Here is a 19,067-nt window from a genome sequence, read left to right as displayed (position 1 = left end):
GGAAGGATCAGAAGGGGGTAACTACACTCTCAAACTGAATGGCATATGATCAGAACCAGGTTGGAGAAAAACTTTACAATGCTTTTGCACAGTAATTAAACGGAGCGGCATTGCATTGCACTACGAGCGACGATTTATTCGAGCAAACTCGAAGGCAGGTTTGCACATGGGAACGCAAGCAAGAAAGCTCCGTTCTTGTCGATGTCAAAGGCTGCAGTTGAAGAGCAAAGCAGTTTCTGCCCAGTTTCGAACTGGAGACTTTTCGCGTGTAAGGCGAACGTGATGACCACTACACTACAGAAACAAGCCTCGGTCGTTCCCGCTGCAGCTCAGTGGCATCCAGCACTGAAAGTTGAAGCCATTCGACCTTTCACCTTTCTGTTTCCGTTAGCTCGTTGTTTAATGGGACTTGTTTAATTTTGGCTATGTGGTGAGCATGGACGAGATACACCGAAGTATCTGTTTCCACGCGGTGTACCCCAATAACGTTGTGTCGCTTACACCTGCTTTAAAGAATTACGTTTTTGCGGAGCTTACCGTCGCAGTCTGTGGCAAACTCTTTTCGTCTGTTCGACTGCTCACGGGAAAGGTAGCATTGTGAAACACTGCAGAAACGAACGACTTCCTTACTTTTGCTCCGACTGACCATACTCCGTGAAAATTTCCCAGATTCTCAGTTGAGGATTTTTGCAGCTGGAAGTTACCTCAGAAACCCTGTTAATTCGTAATGTATTGAGCGAATCGCAAAACAGAAAGCATTTAACACGGAACACAAACAAAACGGGAAAACCAAATGCATTTTCAGACACAGCGAGCATGAATGCTAAATGTGAGACAGTCAGGGGGCATGAGCCATAACGTAATCACACAACTAACAACAGGGCAATTCCAAACTACTCTTTCAAACATACTGGAGCCTGAGTGCACCACCACTTCCCAGACAATGCTGCAAAGAGACAAAAAAAGAACATAATAAGAATGGGCCATAAAAAGTGAATTTCACCAATCACAGTCTCGATTAGATTACCTTTCCCTTCCGATGACTCCAGGACTGAAATGAAGGAAGTGGGAGAAATTCAATAACATATGACATCGAAATACATTGGAACGATTTTCTCATTGGCCAGAAAACCAAATAACGACGAGTCGAGTCACCGTAGGACTCTGTTTCGCAAAAACGATGAAATAGCAGTCTCCATTCGGTTCCAGTAAAAGCTCAACTTGCCTGGAATAGAAAGCAACAGTTGAGCCGCTGGCGATTTTCCGCGCGGGAGGCGAACACGAGCATGACAGCACAGACCCTTTGGAAAATTCGGCACTTACCAACACCACAATCAATTCCCCGGGAAGCAAACTCATTATGCTTCTGTTTTAAACAGAAATGCCGCAGGGGATCGAAACAGCATTTAAACGAGCTGCTCCGCAGAAATGGCAGCGGTGGGATTCGAACCCACGCCTCTGTCGAGACTGGAGCCTTAATCCAGCGCCTTAGACCGTTCGGCCACACTACCAACGACTCCATTTTCTTGCACTTCCAATTGTGTTCCTGCATAACAACAGATGTAAACTCACGTGAAAAGGGTTCCATGATCCCTCTCCGACTCGCACAGCAGCTGGGATGTGCCCGTCTACAATATCAATTTCTCAGCAGTTAACGATAGCCCATCAATCCAGACAAAAATCACTGGTAAACTGAGTCTATCTTCTCAGACTTCGATTCAGCTACAGATGTATCTGTGAGTGCGTGAGAATATATGATCGGTTATGATTGGGTCAAATTACCATGAGCTACTTGACATTACTGCAATTTCGATTCTTGCTTTGCTCAATGATTTCACCCATTGCTCGAAACAGGACAACTTTCACGTTTACACGGAACATGAAACACACCGGACTACAGGGGAAATGCACAAAGCTGAGCAGGCCGTGTCCCAAATCATACCGTGCAGCATAGTTTCAGTCACTGTGTCTGTTTTGCAGAATAAGGTTCCCAAAGAATGTTCCACCCTAAAACCGGAGGTAGCATTACAATCCGAGAAGGACAGATTACATTGTGAGGAAGGTCTGACCTCGGGGCCGGTTCGAGATGCCACTTTCCTTGCCTTTTACCTAACCGTGCAATTTGCTGCAGATTGCACCTGGACATGAGCCTCATGGATACCAACTGAGTTGGAAACCTGTGTGGGAATCGATGAGAATAAGCGACTCAATAAAGTTTAACAAGTTCCATGGTGCTTTTTAGAAATGCAGTTTCTCTTCACCTCAATCCAAAAGGCAGTTTCCGAACATAGTAACAGAAGTCAAAAGGTAATTACCTCACCCCACCCCCACTCCGGAAGAGGTGCTAACTGCCCTTGATTGCTTTTTGTTCACGATGTGAAGAGCTCTCACGCCTGAGTCACCGTCACGTCTCTGGTTGCTGAGTGAATCACAACGAAGGACTTTCTCCAGAGCTGCAACTGCCTCACTTCCCCACTCGCCCTCCCCGTTTACATTTTCCTGCTCGTCAGTGATTTAATGAAAACCAAATGGATGCGATGTCATTCTGTAGCCTCTCTGTCGATTCCTCCGTTTCCGTTCCAACCTGGCTTAGATCTCGGGGCGCACCTTAATACTAGCGACGCTATGAAAGCACAGGTCCAGAGGTTCCTCTGAGAGTGGAATTTCTTTCATTGCTGTTGCTGATTGAATGAGCCACTAACGTGCGAACTGCTCCAAAACATGATTCAGGACCTCTGGTGCCAATTCTCACACGTTGAATAACGACAGACACCTTCCAAATGAGGTCTTTCAGAGACGACTTTGGGATACATTTGACAGACTGACTAGTTGAGGAATCCGTGGTGCACTGTGACACCAGCACATCAGCTTCTTCCCTGTCTTTGAACCGGGCCGCCTGCGCAAGGAATGCGAATGCGGTAATGCTTTTCGTGGAAGGATCAGAAGGGGGTAACTACACTCTCAAACTGAATGGCATATGATCAGAACCAGGTTGGAGAAAAACTTTACAATGCTTTTGCACAGTAATTAAACGGAGCGGCATTGCATTGCACTACGAGCGACGATTTATTCGAGCAAACTCGAAGGCAGGTTTGCACATGGGAAAGCAAGCAAGAAAGCTCCGTTCTTGTCGATGTCAAAGGCTGCAGTTGAAGAGCAAAGCAGTTTCTGCCCAGTTTCGAACTGGAGACTTTTCGCGTGTAAGGCGAACGTGATGACCACTACACTACAGAAACAAGCCTCGGTCGTTCCCGCTGCAGCTCAGTGGCATCCAGCACTGAAAGTTGAAGCCATTCGACCTTTCACCTTTCTGTTTCCGTTAGCTCGTTGTTTAATGGGACTTGTTTAATTTTGGCTATGTGGTGAGCATGGACGAGATACACCGAAGTATCTGTTTCCACGCGGTGTACCCCAATAACGTTGTGTCGCTTACACCTGCTTTAAAGAATTACGTTTTTGCGGAGCTTACCGTCGCAGTCTGTGGCAAAATCTTTTCGTCTGTTCGACTGCTCACGGGAAAGGTAGCATTGAGAAACACTGCAGAAACGAACGACTTCCTTACTTTTGCTCCGACTGACCATACTCCGTGAAAATTTCCCAGATTCTCAGTTGAGGATTTTTGCAGCTGGAAGTTACCTCAGAAACCCTGTTAATTCGTAATGTATTGACCGAATCGCAAAACAGAAAGCATTTAACACGGAACACAAACAAAACGGGAAAACCAAATGCATTTTCAGACACAGCGAGCATGAATGCTAAATGTGAGACAGTCAGGGGGCATGAGCCATAACGTAATCACACAACTAACAACAGGGCAATTCCAAACTACTCTTTCAAACATACTGGAGCCTGAGTGCACCACCACTTCCCAGACAATGCTGCAAAGAGACAAAAAAAGAACATAATAAGAATGGGCCATAAAAAGTGAATTTCACCAATCACAGTCTCGATTAGATTACCGTTCCCTTCCGATGACTCCAGGACTGAAATGAAGGAAGTGGGAGAAATTCAATAACATATGACATCGAAATACATTGGAACGATTTTCTCATTGGCCAGAAAACCAAATAACGACGAGTCGAGTCACCGTAGGACTCTGTTTCGCAACAACGATGAAATAGCAGTCTCCATTCGGTTCCAGTAAAAGCTCAACTTGCCTGGAACAGAAAGCAAGAGTAGAGCCGCTGGCGATTTTCCGCGCGGGAGGCGAACACGAGCATGACAGCACAGACACTTTGGAAAATTCGGCACTTACCAACACCACAATCAATTCCCCGGGAAGCAAACTCATTTTGCTTCTGTTTTAAACAGAAATGCCGCAGGGGATCGAAACAGCATTTAAACTAGCTGCTCCGCAGAAATGGCAGCGGTGGGATTCGAACCCACGCCTCTGTCGAGACTGGAGCCTTAATCCAGCGCCTTAGACCGCTCGGCCACACTACCAACACGCCCACGCCTCCATTTTCTTGCACTTCCAATTGTGTTCCTGCATAACAACAGATGTAAACTCACGTGAAAAGGGTTCCATGATCCCTCTCCGACTCGCACAGCTGCTGGGATGTGCCCGTCTACAATATCAATTTCTCAGCAGTTAACGATAGCCCATCAATCCAGACAAAAATCACTGGTAAACTGAGTCTATCTTCTCAGACTTCGATTCAGCTACAGATGTATCTGTGAGTGCGTGAGAATATATGATCGGTTATGATTGGGTCAAATTACCATGAGCTACTTGACATTACTGCAATTTCGATTCTTGCTTTGCTCAATGATTTCACCCATTGCTCGAAACAGGACAACTTTCACGTTTACACGGAACATGAAACACACCGGACTACAGGGGAAATGCACAAAGCTGAGCAGGCCGTGTCCCAAATCATACCGTGCAGCATAGTTTCAGTCACTGTGTCTGTTTTGCAGAATAAGGTTCCCAAAGAATGTTCCACCCTAAAACCGGAGGTAGCATTACAATCCGAGAAGGACAGATTACATTGTGAGGAAGGTCTGACCTCGGGGCCGGTTCGAGATGCCACTTTCCTTGCCTTTTACCTAACCGTGCAATTTGCTGCAGATTGCACCTGGACATGAGCCTCATGGATACCAACTGAGTTGGAAATCTGTGTGGGAATCGATGAGAATAAGCGACTCAATAAAGTTTAACAAGTTCCATGGTGCTTTTTAGAAATGCAGTTTCTCTTCACCTCAATCCAAAAGGCAGTTTCCGAACATAGTAACAGAAGTCAAAAGGTAATTACCTCACCCCACCCCCACTCCGGAAGAGGTGCTAACTGCCCTTGATTGCTTTTTGTTCACGATGTGAAGAGCTCTCACGCCTGAGTCACCGTCACGTCTCTGGTTGCTGAGTGAATCACAACGAAGGACTTTCTCCAGAGCTGCAACTGCCTCACTTCCCCACTCGCCCTCCCCGTTTACATTTTCCTGCTCGTCAGTGATTTAATGAAAACCAAATGGATGCGATGTCATTCTGTAGCCTCTCTGTCGATTCCTCCGTTTCCGTTCCAACCTGGCTTAGATCTCGGGGCGCACCTTAATACTAGCGACGCTATGAAAGCACAGGTCCAGAGGTTCCTCTGAGAGTGGAATTTCTTTCATTGCTGTTGCTGATTGAATGAGCCACTAACGTGCGAACTGCTCCAAAACATGATTCAGGACCTCTGATGCCAATTCTCACACGTTGAATAACGACAGACACCTTCCAAATGAGGTCTTTCAGAGACGACTTTGGGATACATTTGACAGACAGACTAGTTGAGGAATCCGTGGTGCACTGTGACACCAGCACATCAGCTTCTTCCCTGTCTTTGAACCGGGCCGCCTGCGCAAGGAATGCGAATGCGGTAATGCTTTTCGTGGAAGGATCAGAAGGGGGTAACTACACTCTCAAACTGAATGGCATATGATCAGAACCAGGTTGGAGAAAAACTTTACAATGCTTTTGCACAGTAATTAAACGGAGCGGCATTGCATTGCACTACGAGCGACGATTTATTCGAGCAAACTCGAAGGCAGGTTTGCACATGGGAAAGCAAGCAAGAAAGCTCCGTTCTTGTCGATGTTAAAGGCTGCAGTTGAAAAGCAAAGCAGTTTCTGCCCAGTTTCGAACTGGGGACCTTTCGCGTATAAGGCGAACGTGATGACCACTACACTACAGAAACAAGCCTCGGTCGTCCCCGCGGCAGCTCAGTGGCATCCAGCACTGAAAGTTGAAGCCATTCGACCTTTCACCTTTCTGTTTCCGTTAGCTCGTTGTTTAATGGGACTTGTTTAATTTTGGCTATGTGGTGAGCATGGACGAGATACACCGAAGTATCTGTTTCCACGCGGTGTACCCCAATAACGTTGTGTCGTTTACACCTGCTTTAAAGAATTACGTTTTTGCGGAGCTTACCGTCGCAGTCTGTGGCAAACTCTTTTCGTCTGTTCGACTGCTCACGGGAAAGGTAGCATTGTGAAACACTGCAGAAACGAATGACTTCCTTACTTTTGCTCCGACTGACCATACTCCGTGAAAATTTCCCAGATTCTCAGTTGAGGATTTTTGCAGCTGGAAGTTACCTCAGAAACCCTGTTAATTCGTAATGTATTGACCGAATCGCAAAACAGAAAGCATTTAACACGGAACACAAACAAAACGGGAAAACCAAATGCATTTTCAGACACAGCGAGCATGAATGCTAAATGTGAGACAGTCAGGGGGCATGAGCCATAACGTAATCACACAACTAACAACAGGGCAATTCCAAACTACTCTTTCAAACATACTGGAGCCTGAGTGCACCACCACTTCCCAGACAATGCTGCAAAGAGACAAAAGAAGAACATAATAAGAATGGGCCATAAAAAGTGAATTTCACCAATCACAGTCTCGATTAGATTACCTTTCCCTTCCGATGACTCCAGGAATGAAATGAAGGAAGTGGGAGAAATTCAATAACATATGACATCGAAATACATTGGAACGATTTTCTCATTGGCCAGAAAACCAAATAACGACGAGTCGAGTCACCGTAGGACTCTGTTTCGCAACAACGATGAAATAGCAGTCTCCATTCGGTTCCAGTAAAAGCTCAACTTGCCTGGAACAGAAAGCAAGAGTCGAGCCGCTGGCGATTTTCCGCGCGGGAGGCGAACACGAGCATGACAGCACAGACACTTTGGAAAATTCGGCACTTACCAACACCACAATCAATTCCCCGGGAAGCAAACTCATTTTGCTTCTGTTTTAAACAGAAATGCCGCAGGGGATCGAAACAGCATTTAAACTAGCTGCTCCGCAGAAATGGCAGCGGTGGGATTCGAACCCACGCCTCTGTCGGGACTGGAGCCTTTATCCAGCGCCTTAGACCGCTCGGCCACACTACCAACACGCCCACGTCTCCATTTTCTTGCACTTCCAATTGTGTTCCTGCATAACAACAGATGTAAACTCACGTGAAAAGGGTTCCATGATCCCTCTCCGACTCGCACAGCAGCTGGGATGTGCCCGTCTACAATATCAATTTCTCAGCAGTTAACGATAGCCCATCAATCCAGACAAAAATCACTGGTAAACTGAGTCTATCTTCTCAGACTTCGATTCAGCTACAGATGTATCTGTGAGTGCGTGAGAATATATGATCGGTTATGATTGGGTCAAATTACCATGAGCTACTTGACATTACTGCAATTTCGATTCTTGCTTTGCTCAATGATTTCACCCATTGCTCGAAACAGGACAACTTTCACGTTTACACGGAACATGAAACACACCGGACTACAGGGGAAATGCACAAAGCTGAGCAGGCCGTGTCCCAAATCATACCGTGCAGCATAGTTTCAGTCACTGTGTCTGTTTTGCAGAATAAGGTTCCCAAAGAATGTTCCACCCTAAAACCGGAGGTAGCATTACAATCCGAGAAGGACAGATTACATTGTGAGGAAGGTCTGACCTCGGGGCCGGTTCGAGATGCCACTTTCCTTGCCTTTTACCTAACCGTGCAATTTGCTGCAGATTGCACCTGGACATGAGCCTCATGGATACCAACTGAGTTGGAAACCTGTGTGGGAATCGATGAGAATAAGCGACTCAATAAAGTTTAACAAGTTCCATGGTGCTTTTTAGAAATGCAGTTTCTCTTCACCTCAATCCAAAAGGCAGTTTCCGAACATAGTAACAGAAGTCAAAAGGTAATTACCTCACCCCACCCCCACTCCGGAAGAGGTGCTAACTGCCCTTGATTGCTTTTTGTTCACGATGTGAAGAGCTCTCACGCCTGAGTCACCGTCACGTCTCTGGTTGCTGAGTGAATCACAACGAAGGACTTTCTCCAGCGCTGCAACTGCCTCACTTCCCCACTCGCCCTCCCCGTTTACATTTTCCTGCTCGTCAGTGATTTAATGAAAACCAAATGGATGCGATGTCATTCTGTAGCCTCTCTGTCGATTCCTCCGTTTCCGTTCCAACCTGGCTTAGATCTCGGGGCGCACCTTAATACTAGCGACGCTATGAAAGCACAGGTCCAGAGGTTCCTCTGAGAGTGGAATTTCTTTCATTGCTGTTGCTGATTGAATGAGCCACTAACGTGCGAACTGCTCCAAAACATGATTCAGGACCTCTGGTGCCAATTCTCACACGTTGAATAACGACAGACACCTTCCAAATGAGGTCTTTCAGAGACGACTTTGGGATACATTTGACAGACTGACTAGTTGAGGAATCCGTGGTGCACTGTGACACCAGCACATCAGCTTCTTCCCTGTCTTTGAACCGGGCCGCCTGCGCAAGGAATGCGAATGCGGTAATGCTTTTCGTGGAAGGATCAGAAGGGGGTAACTACACTCTCAAACAGAATGGCATATGATCAGAACCAGGTTGGAGAAAAACTTTACAATGCTTTTGCACAGTAATTAAACGGAGCGGCATTGCATTGCACTACGAGCGACGATTTATTCGAGCAAACTCGAAGGCAGGTTTGCACATGGGAAAGCAAGCAAGAAAGCTCCGTTCTTGTCGATGTCAAAGGCTGCAGTTGAAGAGCAAAGCAGTTTCTGCCCAGTTTCGAACTGGGGACCTTTCGCGTGTAAGGCGAACGTGATGACCACTACACTACAGAAACAAGCCTCGGTCGTCCGCGCTGCAGCTCAGTGGCATCCAGCACTGAAAGTTGAAGCCATTCGACCTTTCACCTTTCTGTTTCCGTTAGCTCGTTGATTAATGGGACTTGTTTAATTTTGGCTATGTGGTGAGCATGGACGAGATACACCGAAGTATCTGTTTCCACGCGGTGTACCCCAATAACGTTGTGTCGCTTACACCTGCTTTAAAGAATTACGTTTTTGCGGAGCTTACCGTCGCAGTCTGTGGCAAAATCTTTTCGTCTGTTCGACTGCTCACGGGAAAGGTAGCATTGTGAAACACTGCAGAAACGAACGACTTCCTTACTTTTGCTCCGACTGACCATACTCCGTGAAAATTTCCCAGATTCTCAGTTGAGGATTTTTGCAGCTGGAAGTTACCTCAGAAACCCTGTTAATTCGTAATGTATTGAGCGAATCGCAAAACAGAAAGCATTTAACACGGAACACAAACAAAACGGGAAAACCAAATGCATTTTCAGACACAGCGAGCATGAATGCTAAATGTGAGACAGTCAGGGGGCATGAGCCATAACGTAATCACACAACTAACAACAGGGCAATTCCAAACTACTCTTTCAAACATACTGGAGCCTGAGTGCACCACCACTTCCCAGACAACGCTGCAAAGAGACAAAAAAAGAACATTAGAAGAATGGGCCATAAAAAGTGAATTTCACCAATCACAGTCTCGATTAGATTACCGTTCCCTTCCGATGACTCCAGGACTGAAATGAAGGAAGTGGGAGAAATTCAATAACATATGACATCGAAATACATTGGAACGATTTTCTCATTGGCCAGAAAACCAAATAACGACGAGTCGAGTCACCGTAGGACTCTGTTTCGCAACAACGATGAAATAGCAGTCTCCATTCGGTTCCAGTAAAAGCTCAACTTGCCTGGAACAGAAAGCAAGAGTAGAGCCGCTGGCGATTTTCCGCGCGGGAGGCGAACACGAGCATGACAGCACAGACACTTTGGAAAATTCGGCACTTACCAACACCACAATCAATTCCCCGGGAAGCAAACTCATTTTGCTTCTGTTTTAAACAGAAATGCCGCAGGGGATCGAAACAGCATTTAAACTAGCTGCTCCGCAGAAATGGCAGCGGTGGGATTCGAACCCACGCCTCTGTCGAGACTGGAGCCTTAATCCAGCGCCTTAGACCGCTCGGCCACACTACCAACACGCCCACGACTCCATTTTCTTGCACTTCCAATTGTGTTCCTGCATAACAACAGATGTAAACTCACGTGAAAAGGGTTCCATGATCCCTCTCCGACTCGCACAGCTGCTGGGATGTGCCCGTCTACAATATCAATTTCTCAGCAGTTAACGATAGCCCATCAATCCAGACAAAAATCACTGGTAAACTGAGTCTATCTTCTCAGACTTCGATTCAGCTACAGATGTATCTGTGAGTGCGTGAGAATATATGATCGGTTATGATTGGGTCAAATTACCATGAGCTACTTGACATTACTGCAATTTCGATTCTTGCTTTGCTCAATGATTTCACCCATTGCTCGAAACAGGACAACTTTCACGTTTACACGGAACATGAAACACACCGGACTACAGGGGAAATGCACAAAGCTGAGCAGGCCGTGTCCCAAATCATACCGTGCAGCATAGTTTCAGTCACTGTGTCTGTTTTGCAGAATAAGGTTCCCAAAGAATGTTCCACCCTAAAACCGGAGGTAGCATTACAATCCGAGAAGGACAGATTACATTGTGAGGAAGGTCTGACCTCGGGGCCGGTTCGAGATGCCACTTTCCTTGCCTTTTACCTAACCGTGCAATTTGCTGCAGATTGCACCTGGACATGAGCCTCATGGATACCAACTGAGTTGGAAACCTGTGTGGGAATCGATGAGAATAAGCGACTCAATAAAGTTTAACAAGTTCCATGGTGCTTTTTAGAAATGCAGTTTCTCTTCACCTCAATCCAAAAGGCAGTTTCCGAACATAGTAACAGAAGTCAAAAGGTAATTACCTCACCCCACCCCCACTCCGGAAGAGGTGCTAACTGCCCTTGATTGCTTTTTGTTCACGATGTGAAGAGCTCTCACGCCTGAGTCACCGTCACGTCTCTGGTTGCTGAGTGAATCACAACGAAGGACTTTCTCCAGAGCTGCAACTGCCTCACTTCCCCACTCGCCCTCCCCGTTTACATTTTCCTGCTCGTCAGTGATTTAATGAAAACCAAATGGATGCGATGTCATTCTGTAGCCTCTCTGTCGATTCCTCCGTTTCCGTTCCAACCTGGTTTAGATCTCGGGGCGCACCTTAATACTAGCGACGCTATGAAAGCACAGGTCCAGAGGTTCCTCTGAGAGTGGAATTTCTTTCATTGCTGTTGCTGATTGAATGAGCCACTAACGTGCGAACTGCTCCAAAACATTATTCAGGACCTCTGGTGCCAATTCTCACACGTTGAATAACGACAGACACCTTCCAAATGAGGTCTTTCAGAGACGACTTTGGGATACATTTGACAGACAGACTAGTTGAGGAATCCGTGGTGCACTGTGACACCAGCACATCAGCTTCTTCCCTGTCTTTGAACCGGGCCGCCTGCGCAAGGAATGCGAATGCGGTAATGCTTTTCGTGGAAGGATCAGAAGGGGGTAACTACACTCTCAAACAGAATGGCATATGATCAGAACCAGGTTGGAGAAAAACTTTACAATGCTTTTGCACAGTAATTAAACGGAGCGGCATTGCATTGCACTACGAGCGACGATTTATTCGAGCAAACTCGAAGGCAGGTTTGCACATGGGAAAGCAAGCAAGAAAGCTCCGTTCTTGTCGATGTCAAAGGCTGCAGTTGAAAAGCAAGGCAGTTTCTGCCCAGTTTCGAACTGGGGACATTTCGCGTGCAAGGCGAACGTGATGACCACTACACTACAGAAACAAGCCTCGGTCGTCCCCCCTGCAGCTCAGTGGCATCCAGCACTGAAAGTTGAAGCCATTCGACCTTTCACCTTTCTGTTTCCGTTAGCTCGTTGTTTAATGGGACTTGTTTAATTTTGGCTATGTGGTGAGCATGGACGAGATACACCGAAGTATCTGTTTCCACGCGGTGTACCCCAATAACGTTGTGTCGCTTACACCTGCTTTAAAGAATTACGTTTTTGCGGAGCTTACCGTCGCAGTCTGTGGCAAAATCTTTTCGTCTGTTCGACTGCTCACGGGAAAGGTAGCATTGTGAAACACTGCAGAAACGAACGACTTCCTTACTTTTGCTCCGACTGACCATACTCCGTGAAAATTTCCCAGATTCTCAGTTGAGGATTTTTGCAGCTGGAAGTTACCTCAGAAACCCTGTTAATTCGTAATGTATTGAGCGAATCGCAAAACAGAAAGCATTTAACACGGAACACAAACAAAACGGGAAAACCAAATGCATTTTCAGACACAGCGAGCATGAATGCTAAATGTGAGACAGTCAGGGGGCATGAGCCATAACGTAATCACACAACTAACAACAGGGCAATTCCAAACTACTCTTTCAAACATACTGGAGCCTGAGTGCACCACCACTTCCCAGACAACGCTGCAAAGAGACAAAAAAAGAACATTAGAAGAATGGGCCATAAAAAGTGAATTTCACCAATCACAGTCTCGATTAGATTACCGTTCCCTTCCGATGACTCCAGGACTGAAATGAAGGAAGTGGGAGAAATTCAATAACATATGACATCGAAATACATTGGAACGATTTTCTCATTGGCCAGAAAACCAAATAACGACGAGTCGAGTCACCGTAGGACTCTGTTTCGCAACAACGATGAAATAGCAGTCTCCATTCGGTTCCAGTAAAAGCTCAACTTGCCTGGAACAGAAAGCAAGAGTAGAGCCGCTGGCGATTTTCCGCGCGGGAGGCGAACACGAGCATGACAGCACAGACACTTTGGAAAATTCGGCACTTACCAACACCACAATCAATTCCCCGGGAAGCAAACTCATTTTGCTTCTGTTTTAAACAGAAATGCCGCAGGGGATCGAAACAGCATTTAAACTAGCTGCTCCGCAGAAATGGCAGCGGTGGGATTCGAACCCACGCCTCTGTCGAGACTGGAGCCTTAATCCAGCGCCTTAGACCGCTCGGCCACACTACCAACACGCCCACGACTCCATTTTCTTGCACTTCCAATTGTGTTCCTGCATAACAACAGATGTAAACTCACGTGAAAAGGGTTCCATGATCCCTCTCCGACTCGCACAGCTGCTGGGATGTGCCCGTCTACAATATCAATTTCTCAGCAGTTAACGATAGCCCATCAATCCAGACAAAAATCACTGGTAAACTGAGTCTATCTTCTCAGACTTCGATTCAGCTACAGATGTATCTGTGAGTGCGTGAGAATATATGATCGGTTATGATTGGGTCAAATTACCATGAGCTACTTGACATTACTGCAATTTCGATTCTTGCTTTGCTCAATGATTTCACCCATTGCTCGAAACAGGACAACTTTCACGTTTACACGGAACATGAAACACACCGGACTACAGGGGAAATGCGCAAAGCTGAGCAGGCCGTGTCCCAAATCATACCGTGCAGCATAGTTTCAGTCACTGTGTCTGTTTTGCAGAATAAGGTTCCCAAAGAATGTTCCACCCTAAAACCGGAGGTAGCATTACAATCCGAGAAGGACAGATTACATTGTGAGGAAGGTCTGACCTCGGGGCCGGTTCGAGATGCCACTTTCCTTGCCTTTTACCTAACCGTGCAATTTGCTGCAGATTGCACCTGGACATGAGCCTCATGGATACCAACTGAGTTGGAAACCTGTGTGGGAATCGATGAGAATAAGCGACTCAATAAAGTTTAACAAGTTCCATGGTGCTTTTTAGAAATGCAGTTTCTCTTCACCTCAATCCAAAAGGCAGTTTCCGAACATAGTAACAGAAGTCAAAAGGTAATTACCTCACCCCACCCCCACTCCGGAAGAGGTGCTAACTGCCCTTGATTGCTTTTTGTTCACGATGTGAAGAGCTCTCACGCCTGAGTCACCGTCACGTCTCTGGTTGCTGAGTGAATCACAACGAAGGACTTTCTCCAGAGCTGCAACTGCCTCACTTCCCCACTCGCCCTCCCCGTTTACATTTTCCTGCTCGTCAGTGATTTAATGAAAACCAAATGGATGCGATGTCATTCTGTAGCCTCTCTGTCGATTCCTCCGTTTCCGTTCCAACCTGGCTTAGATCTCGGGGCGCACCTTAATACTAGCGACGCTATGAAAGCACAGGTCCAGAGGTTCCTCTGAGAGTGGAATTTCTTTCATTGCTGTTGCTGATTGAATGAGCCACTAACGTGCGAACTGCTCCAAAACATGATTCAGGACCTCTGGTGCCAATTCTCACACGTTGAATAACGACAGACACCTTCCAAATGAGGTCTTTCAGAGACGACTTTGGGATACATTTGACAGACAGACTAGTTGAGGAATCCGTGGTGCACTGTGACACCAGCACATCAGCTTCTTCCCTGTCTTTGAACCGGGCCGCCTGCGCAAGGAATGCGAATGCGGTAATGCTTTTCGTGGAAGGATCAGAAGGGGGTAACTACACTCTCAAACAGAATGGCATATGATCAGAACCAGGTTGGAGAAAAACTTTACAATGCTTTTGCACAGTAATTAAACGGAGCGGCATTGCATTGCACTACGAGCGACGATTTATTCGAGCAAACTCGAAGGCAGGTTTGCACATGGGAAAGCAAGCAAGAAAGCTCCGTTCTTGTCGATGTCAAAGGCTGCAGTTGAAGAGCAAAGCAGTTTCTGCCCAGTTTCGAACTGGGGACCTTTCGCGTGCAAGGCGAACGTGATGACCACTACACTACAGAAACAAGCCTCGGTCGTCCGCGCTGCAGCTCAGTGGCATCCAGCACTGAAAGTTGAAGCCATTCGACCTTTCACCTTTCTGTTTCCGTTAGCTCGTTGTTTAATGGGACTTGTTTAATTTTGGCTATGTGGTGAGCATGGACGAGATACACCGAAGTATCTGTTTCCACGCGGTGTTCCCCAATAACGTTGTGTCGCTTACACCTGCTTTAAAGAATTACGTTTTTGCGGAGCTTACCGTCGCAGTCTGTGGCAAAATCTTTTCGTCTGTTCGACTGCTCACGGGAAAGGTAGCATTGTGAAACACTGCAGAAACGAACGACTTCCTTACTTTTGCTCCGACTGACCATACTCCGTGAAAATTTCCCAGATTCTCAGTTGAGGATTTTTGCAGCTGGAAGTTACCTCAGAAACCCTGTTAATTCGTAATGTATTGAGCGAATCGCAAAACAGAAAGCATTTAACACGGAACACAAACAAAACGGGAAAACCAAATGCATTTTCAGACACAGCGAGCATGAATGCTAAATGTGAGACAGTCAGGGTGCATGAGCCATAACGTAATCACATAACTAACAACAGGGCAATTCCAAACTACTCTTTCAAACATACTGGAGCCTGAGTGCACCACCACTTCCCAGACAATGCTGCAAAGAGACAAAAAAAGAACATAATAAGAATGGGCCATAAAAAGTGAATTTCACCAATCACAGTCTCGATTAGATTACCTTTCCCTTCCGATGACTCCAGGACTGAAATGAAGGAAGTGGGAGAAATTCAATAACATATGACATCGAAATACATTGGAACGATTTTCTCATTGGCCAGAAAACCAAATAACGACGAGTCGAGTCACCGTAGGACTCTGTTTCGCAACAACGATGAAATAGCAGTCTCCATTCGGTTCCAGTAAAAGCTCAACTTGCCTGGAACAGAAAGCAAGAGTAGAGCCGCTGGCGATTTTCCGCGCGGGAGGCGAACACGAGCATGACAGCACAGACACTTTGGAAAATTCGGCACTTACCAACACCACAATCAATTCCCCGGGAAGCAAACTCATTTTGCTTCTGTTTTAAACAGAAATGCCGCAGGGGATCGAAACAGCATTTAAACTAGCTGCTCCGCAGAAATGGCAGCGGTGGGATTCGAACCCACGCCTCTGTCGGGACTGGAGCCTTAATCCAGCGCCTTAGACCGCTCGGCCACACTACCAACACGCCCACGACTCCATTTTCTTGCACTTCCAATTGTGTTCCTAAATAACAACAGACGTAAACTCACGTGAAAAGGGTTCCATGATCCCTCTCCGACTCGCACAGCTGCTGGGATGTGCCCGTCTACAATATCAATTTCTCAGCAGTTAACGATAGCCCATCAATCCAGTCAAAAATCACTGGTAAACTGAGTCTATCTTCTCAGACTCGATTCAGCTACAGATGTATCTGTGAGTGCGTGAGAATATATGATCGGTTATGATTGGGTCAAATTACCATGAGCTACTTGACATTACTGCAATTTCGATTCTTGCTTTGCTCAATGATTTCACCCATTGCTCGAAACAGGATTACGTTCACGTTTACACGGAACATGAAACACACCGGACTACAGGGGAAATGCACAAAGCTGAGCAGGCCGTGCCCCAAATCATACCGTGCAGCATAGTTTCAGTCACTGTGTCTGTTTTGCAGAATAAGGTTCCCAAAGAATGTTCCACCCTAAAACCGGAGGTAGCATTACAATCCGAGAAGGACAGATTACATTGTGAGGAAGGTCTGACCTCGGGGCCGGTTCGAGATGCCACTTTCCTTGCCTTTTACCTAACCGTGCAATTTGCTGCAGATTGCACCTGGACATGAGCCTCATGGATACCAACTGAGTTGGAAACCTGTGTGGGAATCGATGAGAAAAAGCGACTCAATAAAGTTTTACAAGTTCCATGGTGCTTTTTAGAAATGCAGTTTCTCTTCACCTCAATCCAAAAGGCAGTTTCCGAACATAGTAACAGAAGTCAAAAGGTAATTACCTCACCCCACCCCCACTCCGGAAGAGGTGCTAACTGCCCTTGATTGCTTTTTGTTCACGATGTGAAGAGCTCTCACGCCTGAGTCACCGTCACGTCTCTGGTTGCTGAGTGAATCACAACGAAGGACTTTCTCCAGAGCTGCAACTGCCTCACTTCCCCACTCGCCCTCCCCGTTTACATTTTCCTGCTCGTCAGTGATTTAATGAAAACCAAATGGATGCGATGTCATTCTGTAGCCTCTCTGTCGATTCCTCCGTTTCCGTTCCAACCTGGCTTAGATCTCGGGGCGCACCTTAATACTAGCGACGCTATGAAAGCACAGGTCCAGAGGTTCCTCTGAGAGTGGAATTTCTTTCATTGCTGTTGCTGATTGAATGAGCCACTAACGTGCGAACTGCTCCAAAACATGATTCAGGACCTCTGGTGCCAATTCTCACACGTTGAATAACGACAGACACCTTCCAAATGAGGTCTTTCAGAGACGACTTTGGGATACATTTGACAGACAGACTAGTTGAGGAATCCGTGGTGCACTGTGACACCAGCACATCAGCTTCTTCCCTGTCTTTGAACCGGGCCGCCTGCGCAAGGAATGCGAATGCGGTAATGCTTTTCGTGGAAGGATCAGAAGGGGGTAACTACACTCTCAAACAGAATGGCATATGATCAGAACCAGGTTGGAGAAAAACTTTACAATGCTTTTGCACAGTAATTAAACGGAGCGGCATTGCATTGCACTACGAGCGACGATTTATTCGAGCAAACTCGAAGGCAGGTTTGCACATGGGAAAGCAAGCAAGAAAGCTCCGTTCTTGTCGATGTCAAAGGCTGCAGTTGAAGAGCAAAGCAGTTTCTGCCCAGTTTCGAACTGGGGACCTTTCGCGTGTAAGGCGAACGTGATGACCACTACACTACAGAAACAATCCTCGGTCATCCCCGCTGCAGCCCAGTGGCATCCAGCACTGAAAGTTGAAGCCATTCGACCTTTCACCTTTCTCTTTCCGTTAGCTCGTTGTTTAATGGGACTTGTTTAATTTTGGCTATGTGGTGAGCATGGACGAGATACACCGAAGTATCTGTTTCCACGCGGTGTATCCCAATAACGTTGTGTCGCTTACACCTGCTTTAAAGAATTACGTTTTTGCGGAGCTTACCGTCGCAGTCTGTGGCAAAATCTTTTCGTCTGTTCGACTGCTCACGGGAAAGGTAGCATTGTGAAACACTGCAGAAACGAACGACTTCCTTACTTTTGCTCCGACTGACCATACTCCGTGAAAATTTCCCAGATTCTCAGTTGAGGATTTTTGCAGCTGGAAGTTACCTCAGAAACCCTGTTAATTCGTAATGTATTGAGCGAATCGCAAAACAGAAAGTATTTAACACGGAACACAAACAAAACGGGAAAACCAAATGCATTTTCAGACACAGCGAGCATGAATGCTAAATGTGAGACAGTCAGGGGGCATGAGCCATAACGTAATCACACAACTAACAACAGGGCAATTCCAAACTACTCTTTCAAACATACTGGAGCCTGAGTGCACCACCACTTCCCAGACAATGCTGCAAAGAGACAAAAAAAGAACATAATAAGAATGGGCCATAAAAAGTGAATTTCACCAATCACAGTCTCGATTAGATTACCTTTCCCTTCCGATGACTCCAGGACTGAAATGAAGGAAGTGGGAGAAATTCAATAACATATGACATCGAAATACATTGGAACGATTTTCTCATTGGCCAGAAAACCAAATAACGACGAGTCGAGTCACCGTAGGAGTCTGTTTCGCAACAACGATGAAATAGCAGTCTCCATTCGGTTCCAGTAAAAGCTCAACTTGCCTGGAACAGAAAGCAACAGTAGAGCCGCTGGCGATTTTCCGCGCGGGAGGCGAACACGATCATGACAGCACAGACCCTTTGGAAAATTCGGCACTTACCAACAGCACAATCAATTCCCCGGGAAGCAAACTCATTTTGCTTCTGTTTTAAACAGAAATGCCGCAGGGGATCGAAACAGCATTTAAACTAGCTGCTCCGCAGAAATGGCAGC

General features: G+C 46.4%; 10 non-coding genes across 10 annotated transcripts; all 10 read right to left on the bottom strand.

Moving 5' to 3' along the window:
• Positions 1-1,429: 1,429 nt before the first annotated feature.
• Positions 1,430-1,511, bottom strand: trnal-aag (transfer RNA leucine (anticodon AAG)). The gene has a single exon. It is a non-coding gene; the product is annotated as a tRNA-Leu (tRNA).
• A 2,850-nt stretch (positions 1,512-4,361) lies between these two features.
• On the bottom strand, positions 4,362-4,443 carry trnal-aag (transfer RNA leucine (anticodon AAG)). Its single transcript has one exon. It is a non-coding gene; the product is annotated as a tRNA-Leu (tRNA).
• Positions 4,444-6,103: 1,660 nt separating this feature from the next.
• trnai-uau (transfer RNA isoleucine (anticodon UAU)) lies at positions 6,104-6,176 on the bottom strand. Its single transcript has one exon. It is a non-coding gene; the product is annotated as a tRNA-Ile (tRNA).
• Positions 6,177-9,043: 2,867 nt separating this feature from the next.
• On the bottom strand, positions 9,044-9,116 carry trnav-uac (transfer RNA valine (anticodon UAC)). Its single transcript has one exon. It is a non-coding gene; the product is annotated as a tRNA-Val (tRNA).
• Positions 9,117-10,241: 1,125 nt separating this feature from the next.
• On the bottom strand, positions 10,242-10,323 carry trnal-aag (transfer RNA leucine (anticodon AAG)). The gene has a single exon. It is a non-coding gene; the product is annotated as a tRNA-Leu (tRNA).
• A 1,660-nt stretch (positions 10,324-11,983) lies between these two features.
• Positions 11,984-12,056, bottom strand: trnaa-ugc (transfer RNA alanine (anticodon UGC)). The gene has a single exon. It is a non-coding gene; the product is annotated as a tRNA-Ala (tRNA).
• Positions 12,057-13,181: 1,125 nt separating this feature from the next.
• trnal-aag (transfer RNA leucine (anticodon AAG)) lies at positions 13,182-13,263 on the bottom strand. The gene has a single exon. It is a non-coding gene; the product is annotated as a tRNA-Leu (tRNA).
• A 1,660-nt stretch (positions 13,264-14,923) lies between these two features.
• trnaa-ugc (transfer RNA alanine (anticodon UGC)) lies at positions 14,924-14,996 on the bottom strand. The gene has a single exon. It is a non-coding gene; the product is annotated as a tRNA-Ala (tRNA).
• Positions 14,997-16,121: 1,125 nt separating this feature from the next.
• Positions 16,122-16,203, bottom strand: trnal-aag (transfer RNA leucine (anticodon AAG)). The gene has a single exon. It is a non-coding gene; the product is annotated as a tRNA-Leu (tRNA).
• Positions 16,204-17,862: 1,659 nt separating this feature from the next.
• trnav-uac (transfer RNA valine (anticodon UAC)) lies at positions 17,863-17,935 on the bottom strand. Its single transcript has one exon. It is a non-coding gene; the product is annotated as a tRNA-Val (tRNA).
• Positions 17,936-19,067: the final 1,132 nt, after the last annotated feature.

Source organism: Chiloscyllium punctatum, chromosome 18 (assembly GCF_047496795.1).
Source record: "Chiloscyllium punctatum isolate Juve2018m chromosome 18, sChiPun1.3, whole genome shotgun sequence".
NCBI lineage: Eukaryota > Metazoa > Chordata > Chondrichthyes > Orectolobiformes > Hemiscylliidae > Chiloscyllium > Chiloscyllium punctatum.
Note: the sequence above shows the minus strand (reverse complement) of the source record. Positions and strands in the feature narration are given on the sequence as shown.